The following is a 12,741-nucleotide window of genomic DNA, read 5'->3' as shown; positions in this document are numbered from 1 at the left end:
TGGTATTGCATTAAATCTGTAAATTGCTTTTGGTAGTATGGACATTTTGATATTTGTTCCTCCAGTCCATGAACATGGAAGATTTTTTCCAGGTTTTGTGTCTTCTTCTATTTGTTTCTTTAATGTTTTGAAATTTTCATTTTAGAGCTCTTTTATGTACCACGTAAATTTATTGCATGGCATTTAATTTTTTGGATTAGACGTTCTTTCTCACCTGTGTCATTGTCTATGTATACAAAGAATAGAGAGCACATAGAACATCTAATAGACATGACCAGAAAATATTTCACCATGGCACACTTTAGTCAAGCTTTCCACAGTGACACATAAAGAGAAGATTCTAAATTCGGTACAAGAGAAATGGATGCCCAATTAAACTCACAGCTGACTTCTCATCACAAACCCTACAGACTAGAAGAGAATGGTGAGATATATTCCAAGTCTTTGGAGAAAAATCTGCCAATCAAGAATACTGTATCCAATAAAGCTCCCATTTATGCATGAGTGTGAATTAAAGACCTTCCATAACAAGCAGAAATTGAATTTGTCACCACTCATCTAGCTATACAAAAGATCCTTAAGGATGTGCTACACACAGAAACATGGTCATAACTGTGAAAGAATGTAAAGGCAGAAAATCTCCTGGTAAAAGTACAATGGAAACCCAAAGTAAACAATAAGAATATTTATGGAAAATGGAAGAGCCAAGCCATTACTTATCAATAGTAATTCTGAATATAATAGCCTCACCTCTCCAGGTAAAAGATACAGACTGCCTCAATATTTTAAAAAACAAAACCGATCTCTTTGCTGTCTATAAGAAACACGTCTCAGCAACACAGATACATGCAGACTGAAAGTGAAAGGATGGAAAAATATTACATGCTAATAGGAACCAAAAAAGAGCTGATATAGCCATCCTAATGTCAGACAAAATAGATTTTAATTCAAAGACTGTTAAAAGAAACAATGAAGTGCACTATGTAATGATTAAGGGCTCAATTCAACAGGAAGATATGACTATAATAAATATATATGCACCCAATTATAGGCCATTTTGAAATTTAAAAGAAGTGTTACTGGATCTTAAGGGAAACAGAGACTCCAATATGATATTAATTGGGGTCTTCAATACCTCACTTTCAGCAATCAACATCAACCAAACAAAAAATCAGCAAGAAAAAAAAAAAAAGTAAATCGACACTATAGACCAAATGGACCTATTGGATATCTACAGAACTTTTGATTTTACAGTTTCAGAATACACATTCTTCTCATGGGTGCATGGAATTTTCTCTAGGATTGACCACATGCTGGGCCAGAAAAGAAGTCTCAGAAAATTCAAAAAAACTAAAATCGTACTATGCATCTTCTCTGACCACAATAGAGAAATCAACTACCAAAAATCAACTACTTGACACTCTCTAGATCATATGGAAACATATGGAACTAAAAAACATGCTCTTGAATGAACAGTGGGTCATAGAAGAAATCAAAAGAGAAATAAAAAATTTTCTGGAAATGAATGAAGATGTCAATACAACATATCAAAACTTATAGGATAAATTGAAATCAGTGTTAATAAGAAAGTTTATAGCAATTAGTGCCTATGTTAAGAAATTGGAAAGATAACAAATAAACGAACTATCAGTGCATCAGAAGGACCTTAAATACAACAGCATACCAAATTCAAAATTAGTAGGATAATAGAAATTATTAAAATTAGAGAATAACAAAATGGAAGCCTAAAAAATTACAAAAGATAAGCAAAATGAAGTTTTTAAAAAATAAACAAAACTGATACACCATTGGCCCAACTAACCATAAAAAAGGGCAGATGCAAGTTTGTAAAATTGGAGATACAAAATGCTATGTACCACAAAAATAAAAAATATTGATAATTATTAAAAATATTTGTTTGCCAACAGATTGAGAAACCAAGAAGGAATGGTTAGATTCCTAAACACACACATTGTACACAAATTGAGCTGTGAAGATATAGAATACCTAAGCATATCAATAATGAAGACAGAATTAGTAATAAAGACCCTCTCAACAAAGAAAAACTCAGGATCTGATGGCTTCACTTTTGAATTCTCACAGACATTTAAATAAGAATTAAATCCAATTATTCTCAAGCTACTCAAAACCATTGAAAAGGAGGGAATCCTCCCAAACTCCTTCTATGAAGCATTCCCTTAATTCCTAAACCTGAAAAAGATACACAGAGAAGAGAACTAAAGACCAATTTTCCTGATGACCATAGAAGTAAAAGTCTTCAATAAAATATTATCCAATTGAATCCAAAAACACATCAGAAAAACCATTCACCGAGACCAAGTGGGATTTATCCCTGGCGTTCAAGGATGGTTCAACATTCACAAATCAATCAATGTGATTCATCACAATAAACTGAAGAACAAAAACCATATGCTTATCTCAATAGATGCAGCTAACTCATTTGATATGTTGTTTAATTTTGGAGTTGATTTTGTCAACATCCAGATATTTGTATTCATGGAAACAATTTGTATGAATGAATCCCAAATGTATATTTATCTATCAATCTATCATAAATTATATTTATACATATTGTTCTAAAGATAGCTACTGAGAAGACTGTTTATAAAAATGAGCATATGTAAGTATAGTCAGAAATTTAAAAATATATAAAAACTAAATAGTTTTATATTTTTAATATACCTGAAATTTATAATTTGTTCTCAAATACAGTTATATTAGGTTTAGATGCTGATGTCTCAAGTCCATATATTTTTAGTTTAAAGCAATTGAGAAGAGGCAGATAAAAGTAGAGCTTTCTTTCCTCCTCCTATTTCCATAAAAGCAGCATATAAATTTATAGTGTGCCATTCCTTTCCTATTTACCAAGATGAAAAAAGCTGATCATCTAAGATGACCTTATGCCCTTATCAGACTAAAGATAGCACTAGAGTAATTTATAAAAACTGTAAAAGCTAGCCTTTGTCATATATTTGGCTTCTTACAATTTATCATCCCCAGACACTCTATGTCCTTTTCCATTGTCTTGTCATCCTCTAAAAAATAAAGTTGTGGTTATTGAATATGCCATTTAGGTAGGAGTCCCAAACCACATATTTTGAGAGTTATTCATTTTCTTTCTTATGTGTTTCCTGTGTATACATGACACATTTCTAGGGTATATATGTCAATAAACCTCTGTTTGTTTCTATCATTTTAATCTTAATTTCTTATAGCCTTACAAACCAAGAAAACTAGTTTTAAAATCATCTCCACCCCTGTCTACCTGTTTTCATTGGTTTTATGCTGTCATATAAATAATACTATATAAAATGTATATTTAGGTCCTATCTCTGTTGGCAAGACTGCCAAATAACATGGCACCATCATCTTGATTAGAGTCCCCCAACTGTATGAAGACTTAATATAGGAGTAGAAATGACACAGGCTATTTGCAAAAGGGGCTAAATGTATGGTGTAATCTTTTATATATATATATTTAAAAGATATATATATTATATATAAATTTATATACATAATATATAGATATATAATATAGATATATGTAAAACAATCTACACTCCAGAGAATTAATTCATTCTGTAACCAAGGGCAGGATCCCTGTGACCTAATTACATTGTCCAAGACCCCACCCTTTAAGGGTTTCCCAACTTTCTGTGATGGTAAATGTAGTTGTCAACTTCACTTGATTGAGGAATACTTAGAAACTTGGGAATATATTATTTTGAGTGTTTCTGTGATTTTTCTAAATAAGATAGTGTGTAAGTCTGAGCTGGAGAAGTGAGAAGACCAGGTGTCCGTGCAGGCTGGGATAACCAACTGACTAGATGTGGAAAGTATATTTACAGAAGGTGAATTGGTCTACAGTTCTAAAAGCTGGGGCATGCTCTACTCACTTGACTCTTACCTTGGACCTTAGAACTTCAGACGTGCTGGCTTTTAGACTCCAGCACTTCTATCAGTGACCTTATTTCTTGTACTCAGGATTTCAGCATCCTTGGCTTTAGACTTGAACTGTGTCATGCTACAGGCATCATAAAAATAGGTATGTAATTTTATATTAATTTTGTTTTGATTTCTAGGTACAATTGTCAAGCATTTCTGAAAAAATATGATTGGGTTGTAAATACCAACAGAAATATCGAAATAAAAATTAAGATATTTATAAAAATTCTGATTAGACATTGTGAGGCCATTCCAATTACAAAGTTAATCTTTCAATTCTGTTTATTATGTAATAGCCTTAAAATTCAAGATATAATCCCAGATTATGGTATTAAAACTAAAATGCTTCACCAATGACAGTATAACATTCCAAAGGTCATTACATAAATCAAAATATGTATCAAAAACTAAATTAAAATACCTGGAATTGTGATTGTTTAACCATAAAGGATTATTAATCCAAAATAAGTGTTTCAAGAGGTGAAACTGATATAAAACCTGGAAACAGTGTATGAAATACAATCTAATTATAGTACATTTAAAGTGTATGGTGAGTTAAAATTGGTAATATCAGTTATCAACGTATCTTTGAGCAATAAGCAAATAGTTAAAACTTAGGGAATTTATATAGTAAAGTTTATGAGCTTAGTAAATCAAATCAAATCCAATGTTACAGGGAAATGGTCTGTTAATGTTAATATGGTTTTGTCATTTTTCAAACTACTATTTGTGAAAGACATCAAAATGAATACATAAATTTTAAAAAAATACTTTAAAGGAAAATCAGTGGTAATTAACTTTTGTTTGTGAGAAATGAAGAAGCAAATCTGTATTCAATATTTGTTCACTTCACAATAATTTTATTTTTGAAACAGGGATAAAATGAACCAAAAATATGATATTAGAAATGGGAGAGGTGAGCATTCTAACACCGAAATTTATGATAAGATTTTGTTAACAGTTTTTTTCTCTATTCTGTTTAAGAAAATTAAGAATAAAAGGAATGAGATCACTATGTAAAGGAGTGGGAAGTTATACTCTACCTCCTTGAGTGTAAGCTACACAAATGTTCAAAACTAAAATTGAGAAATTTATCTTTTCTCTACCTTTTGATTACTCAATTATTTCGCATATTAGTATAGTTTTATTTGTGTATATATATGTATACACATTTACAATCTTTTTTTTTAACTTTTATTTAATGAATATAAATTTCCAAAGTACAGCTTATGGATTACAATGGCTTCCTCCCCATAACTTCCCTCAGTTGTAACCCAATGTCAGTTATATTTCTGCTCAAATTTTTTCATTCTTTGATCACAGGAGGCTCTTTTTGTAAATCTTGAGCCATATTTTGACATATTCTCTTCCTTGTTAGAGTGCGCATGTGCATGCCTGTTCAGCATTTCTTGAGGTTTTGGGTAAACGAAATATTCTAGGGTCAACTTGTCATGTTTCAAAAAAAAATCTGATTCCTTTTGTTGAAGAATGGTGTGTTTGTCAACTTTTACTAACTTTAATTAAAATAGAAGAACAATTTGGCAGGTAAGATTTATTTCAGCTTAATTCTGGACGTTTATGATCCAAGAATGGTGACTCCACTGATAGAAGTATGCGGTGAATCTGGAGGACGGTAAAGATATGGTGAGCATCATGAGTCCTCGCTGGAACTCCACCTGAATCCAATCACTTCTCAAAGACTGAACTTTCAGAAACAATGAATGGATCATGCCTCCATCTTAATCTAGCAATCATTTGTCCATTAAGATGACACTTTTAGGCTAAAACATTTGCATGAGTTTGAAAGCTACCTACTGTTCAATCTATAGCTAATGGCATTAGAAAGCAAGATTTGTCTCTGTCACAGTAAAGACACATTGTTGTAATACAACTAAATCTTAGTGCAATGACTACTATTGCTTTCAAATTTGATCATTGCACAGAGTTCTTATAAACAAAAAAAAAAGTGATGTTTGTTGATTATGTTTTAAAGTATCACAATCAAGTAGATAATACAACAATAAAATTAATTATTTGTCCTGTCTTTGTGAAGCAAAATTTTAGTGAAGATTATTTTGTTGCTTAATTTCTAACAAAATAGTTCTAGCCATTATACAGTATATAATGATTAGTCACTATTTTGAAATATATTTAAATAAACAAATAATCTTTCAAAATTGCCAATAATTTTGGTTTAAGATTGCTTTTAACATTTCTCTTTATTCTTCAACCAAATATCCCTGTTCAATATTGCTTAAATATGCATTTTTCAATAAATTGTAGAATTTCTAAACTTTATAGAAAATAATCTAACTATGCCAAACTTGTACAGTGATTATTTTTGTGAAAATAAAATATATTGCTATAAAGTCTACATTAGTATTTTTTAAAGATATATTTGTTTATTTGAAAGTCAGAGTTATAAAGAGAAGGAAAGAGACAGAGAGGGATTTTCCATCTGCTGGTTCACTCCTCAAATGGCCTTAACAGCCTGAGGCTGGGCCAGGCTGAAGCCAGGAGCCAGGAGCTCCTTCCGGTCTCCCACATGACTGCAGGGGCCCATGTACTTGTACTATCTTCAACTGATTTACTGATTTTCCCAGGTGCATTTGTAGGGAGCTGGATCAGAAGTGGAGCTTCTGGGACTTGAGCTGGTACTCACAAGGATGCTGACACTGCAGGTGGAAGCTTAATCTTCCACACCACAGCACCAACCCCAAAATCTTTTTTTTTTTTAAGATTTATTTTATTTATTTGAAAGACAGAGTTACAGAGAGAGGTAGAGACAGAGAGGTCTTCCGTCGTCTGGCTGAAGCTGTGCTGATCCCAAGCCAGGAGCCAGGAGCCAGGAGATTCTTCTGGGTCTCCCATGTGAGTGCAGAGTCCCAAGCACTTGGACCATCTTCTACTGCTTTCCCAGACCACAGCAGAGAGCTGGATCAGAAGTGGAGCAGCCTGGACTAGTACTGGCGCCCATATGGGATGTCAACACTTCAGACCAGGGCTTTATCGCACTGCGCCACAGTGGGTACTTTTAAGCAACATAAAATCGTATGAAAATAATAATATAATATCTTATACTGACTGAAACTTCCATTTGATGGAAGGTAAGCAGTATTACTTTGAGGTAATATTTTCAAATATTTGTTTGTGCTACTCTAAACCAAAATACTCTATAAGCACATCTTAATATTTAAGAATGTAGCTGGCGCCACGGCTCAATAGGCTAATCCTCTGCCTGTGGTACAGGCACCCTAGGTTCTAGCCCCACGGGGCGCCGGGTTCTGTCTCGGTTGCCCCTCTTCCAGTCCAGCTCTCTCCTGTAGCCCAGGAGTGCAGTGGAGGATGGCCCAAGTCACCGGGCCCTACACCTGCATGGAAGGCCAGGAGAAGCACCTGGCTCCTGGCCTCGGATTAGCGCAATGTGTCGGCTGCAGCGCACCGGCCGCAGCAGCCATTGGAGGGTGAACCAACGGCAAAGGAAGACCTTTCTCTTTGTCTCTCTCTCTCACTGTCCACTCTGCCTGTCAAAAAAAAAAAAAAAAAAAATTTAACCGGCGCCCCGGCTCACTAGGCTAATCCTCCACCTTGTGTCGCCGGTACACCGGGTTCTAGTCCCGGTCGTGGCGCCGGATTCTGTCCCGGTTGCCCCTCTTCCAGGCCAGCTATCTGCTGTGGCCCGGGAGTGCAGTGGAGGATGGCCCAAGTGCTTGGGCCCTGCACCCCATGGGAGACCAGGATAAGTACCTGGCTCCTGCCATCGGATCAGCGCAGTGCGCCGGCCGCAGCGTGCCGGGCTGCGGCGGCCATTGGAGAGTGAACCAACGGCAAAGGAAGACCTTTCTCTCTGTCTCTCTCTCTCACTGTCCACTCTGCCTGTCAAAAAAATAAAAAAAAATAAAAAAAAATTTAAGAATGTTGACAACAGAAATTTTTCATCATTTTAACTGTTTGAAAAATCAATAATTTTTTCAGCATTACATTTTAAATTTTCCTCAGAAAATTTTGCCTTGAAATAATACAGTATGTTTTATGCATGAAAATATTTGTTGAATTCTATAGCACACTCTTCGTGTAAAATGTAATATTAAACTATTTTAATATTTTTCTGTGACCAAAATATGAAAAAATATATTCTTGATTATAACCATAAAGCTATCAGTATGTTAATCAAAACACTAATATATGTTTACAAACTGCATATATGTTACTCATTTAGATGAGTAATTGTTAAATATAAAAGTCAATAATATGGGCCGGCACTGTGGTGCAGTGAGTTAACACCCTGGCCTGAAATACCAGTATCTCATATGGGCGCTGGTTCGAGGCCCGGCTGCTCCACTTCCGATCCTATGCTATGGCCTGGGAAAGCAGTAGAAGATGGCCCAGGTCTGTGGGCCCCTGCATCTGCGTGGGAGACCCGGAAGAAGCTCCTGGCTCCTGGCTTCGGATCGGCACAGTTTTGGCTGTTGCGGCCAATTAGGGAGTGAATCATTGGATGGAAGACCTGTCTCTCTTTCTCTCTCTCTCTCTGCCTCTCCTCTCTCTCTGTAACTCTGACTTTCAAATAAGTAAATAAATCTTTAAAAAAGAAAAAGTCAATAATAAATAAGAAGCATCCAAGCATTTGATTACCTTCTATCAATTGTTCTTCCTTTTCACACTCAACTGAGCTTCTCCAATTGTCTGCTGTAGTTTGTGTAGTCAAACTCTTCAGCTCAGCATTCCAGCAAATGCATAGGAGGGAGCGATTAGAAAATGTAGGTTTGCCCCTTTCCCTAAAATTCATGAGTGGAGCTATTTGTTGATACATACTCCTTCCATCCATAGCCCTTGTCCATGCGTAGATGAATCAGAGTTTGTCAAATATAGACTGTGGTTGAACATTCAACCCTCACATAAAATCTCCAGTACTGCTGACAGGAAAAAAATAGTATAAGTGTTTGGAAAGAAATTTCTCCTTTTATGAATATCATTTTAAAAGAAAATATCATAACTAATTTGATAATTTATTGATGTCTATAATCATAATTCATTTAAATAAGGTCAGAATACCAAAGGTGGGGTAGGTATTTGGCCTTGTGATTTAAAAATCAGTTAATTTGCCCATGTTCCATAGGCAAGTGCCTGGGTGCAACAGCAATCTCCACTCGTGACTCCAACTCCCAGATGATGCGGAACTTGGGAAGCAGTGGTGATGCTTCCAGTTATGTGGTTCCCATCACCCATCTGGGAGATCTAAACTGTTTTCTAGGATCTTGGTTCAGCCTTCGTACCAGGACCATTGTGAACATTTGGGAAATGAACAAGCAAATGGAGTGAGAGCTCTATCTCTCAAAAAATGATGATGAAAAGAAAGAAAGAGAGGAGAGAGAGAGAGAGAGAGAGAGAGATAAAGATCTTCCATCTGCTGGTTCACTTTGCAGATGTTGGTGACAGCTGAGGCTGAACCAGGCAAAGTCAGGAGCTTCTTCCTTGTCCTCACATGGGTAGCAAGGGCCCAAGCACTTGGGGCATCCTCTACTGCTTTTCCCAGGCCATTAGCAGGGAGCTGGATTGGAAGTGGAGCAGCCGAAATATGAACCAGCACCAATAGGGATGCCAGCATTACAGGTGGCAGCTTTACCCACTACTCCACAAGGCTGGACCTTAAAATTATTTTAAAGTGAATTTTTTTTCAACAGACAAAATAGTTGTGCTTTGTGTGTTACCATTTGAGCAGAGCTTTTTCCCCTGGGAGTAGAGAATACTATTTTGTGGTAGCCTCCAGCTACCAACTCTGTAGAATGTTTAAGTTGCAAAGAACCAGTTTGCTTGTGAATCTACCCTTCCAGGAGCAGAAATCATTCAATGATTAATGAAAGCAAATATACCAAAACCCAGTTATTTTTACCCTACTCAAGGCAATGCTCATTGACATTTCAAGTCCACCGCTCTTTGAAGGGTTGCTGAAACTATCACCGGATATGCCCTACAGTTTGATTACACTCTGCTCAATCCTCCTACATCATTCTTTGTTGTCCTGGTGTTGATCCTTAATAAACATGGTACACAACACATTTTCCTTCAAAGTCTGTCTTTCTGAGAATATATTCTGTGGCATTCTTTCTTCTTAGAGATGAATGGAGTCAGACTTCACTTTTCTATCCCCTGCTGTTTCAACTTCTGTTCTCTAAAGCTTGATTTCAGAAACTGAGCAATTAGCTTCAGCTTCATGTTGTTTAAATGGTTTTTTGTTTGTTTGTTTGTTTGTTTTAATCTATGTGAATGGGAGAGAGTGTGAAAGGATATGAGAGAGAGAGATTGATTTTCTATCCTTGGTTCATTCTCCAAATACCCACAGCAGCCAGAATGGGGTACAAAACCAAGAGTCCAGAACTCCTTTTAGGTCTCCCACAAGTAGAGGACAGAGGCCATCATCTGCTACTTCCTGGATGCATCAGGAAGAAGCTGGATTGAAAGTACAGGTAGGACTTGATCCCAGGCACTCCATTATGATAGAAGAGTGTCCCAAGAGGCGGAGGATTAGCCTATTGAGCCATGCCACCGGCCTAAAAGAGTAATCTTATTTACATTTGAAAAGATAATACAACTCTGTCATTTGAGGAATAAAGCTCAGAATATTTCTGAGTGGTGTTCTGACCACAGGTCAAATATTTTCATTTGAAGCTTAAAAGTGAAACAAGTTAGCTTTACGTGTCTGATACAATGAAGCAATGTGATATACAGAGCCTACCTATTAGCCCCAAAATTGAATCTAAACCTAAACCGGCTTCTACACTTGTAGTTTAGAGAAAATTTGGGGAAAATAGTCAAAAAGTGTCATATCTTACGGAAGGTAATTGTCCTCATCAAAAATATGTAACTTTAAAGGACATTTTACCTCATGTCTTCACAAATTCGAAGGCAGTATAAAATAGGATAATGGGGTGGGCATGAAGATTGTTCTAACTTAAGAGTGGTGCAAGTGGTATAGTAACCCAAAAAATGAGCATGCATTTTTTAAGATCTCATTTGAGTAAGTCAACTAATTTAAGAATACAATTATAGAATGTTGACAAAGAATTGGGTGTTAGGTGATATTCAAGTAATTGTGTTCTGTTAAATATGAAAATAGTATTGTCATTTTGTAAAAACTGTCTTTTATTAGATGTGCATTGGGGCGTTTGGTGATGAAATAACATGATTCCAACAATAGGCTGTAGGGTAATACACTGAAAAATGGAGAGTTCGGAGCCAGCATTGTGGATAGTATCCCATATTAGAATGCTTTTTTTGAATCTCAGCTATTCCACTCCTTACCCAGTTTACTTCTTATGTGCCATGGAAAGAGTGGAAGCTGGCCTAGATACTTGGATCCCAAGCACCTGGGCTTCTGGCTCTGGCCTTGACCAGATCTGGCTGTCGCAACCATTTGGGGAGAGAATCAGCAGATGGAAGATGACATTTCCTAAATCGTTTTTCTCTGCCACCCACCCTCATTATTCTGATTTTCAAATGAATAAATTCTTTTTTTTTTTTATTTTTTATTTTTTGACAGGCAGAGTGGACAGTGAGAGAGAGACACAGAGAGAAAGGTCTTCCTTTGCCGTTGGTTCACCCGCCAATGGCCGCCGCGCTGTGGCCAGTGCACTGCGCTGATCCAATGGCAGGAGCCAGGTGCTTTTCCTGGTCTCCCATGGGGTGCAGGGCCCAAGGACTTGGGCCATCCTCCACTGCACTCCCAGGCCACAGCAGAGAGCTGGCCTGGAAGAGGTGCAACCGGGACAGAATCCGGCGCCCCGACCGGGACTAGAACCCGGTGTGCTGGCGCCACAAGGCGGAGGATTAGCCTAGTGAGCTGCGGCGCCGGCCCCAAATGAATAAATTCCTTAAAAAATGGAGAGTGGATAAAACATAATATAATGTGTATTATTTATTATGATGATTTTTTTTTAAACAAGAGCATGTTGAAGTCTCTACTTTTTGGTACATCTGCATAGTTTTTAAATTAAACTCAAAATCAGAGTAAAAATTCACAGATAGTTATTTTCTAACTTTACACATTCCAAAATGGTTTTGCTGGAGGATTAAAATGATTAGCTTATGCTGTTCTTTTCTTTATTATGGCTTCTTACATTATTCAGGAAGAAAAAGGTAAAATTATTTATATTTTGACTATTTGTTTTATTTGAGAGGCAGAGAGACTGAGACAGATGACAAACTGTGGTTTACTCTGCAAATGCCCACAAAGTTCACAGCAGAGTCAAAAACTGGGAAGTCAATCCAGGTTTCCCATGTAGGTGGCAGATACCAAACAAGCTGAGTGTCACCCACTGCCTCATAGGTTCTGCATTGCTGGCAACCTGCTGTTCTGATTTGAGCCAGGAATTGAACTCAGGCTTTGTAATGTGGAATATGAATACCCTAACCATTGTCTTAATTGCTAGGCTAAATATCCACCTTTGAAGCAATTTATTAAGAATGAGATGACAATTTTCTGGTCAAAAATCTTAAGTGAGTGGATTATATTTTCAAATATTTTTATGAAAATTGTAAAGCAATATATTTTAGGGAAGTATTGTCCCTTTGTTCCATAGATTTTCTGGCTATAAGAAAAGTCCATGTTATTGATAATGTGTGATGTTAGATCATCAAATATGTGATTATTTTCCTAGAATGCTACAGAAGACTTATTGGAGTTATGGGAATTCATAATTTGAATCCAGATTCAGTTTTTGCCAGAAAAGCATATTGAACATTTAGTTTAGTGGCACAAGAATAGTGAGTATACTG

This window comes from Oryctolagus cuniculus, chromosome 2 (assembly GCF_051225735.1).
Source record: "Oryctolagus cuniculus isolate XC-2025 breed Fujian yellow rabbit chromosome 2, ASM5122573v1, whole genome shotgun sequence".
NCBI lineage: Eukaryota > Metazoa > Chordata > Mammalia > Lagomorpha > Leporidae > Oryctolagus > Oryctolagus cuniculus.
This window is presented reverse-complemented; position numbering follows the sequence as displayed.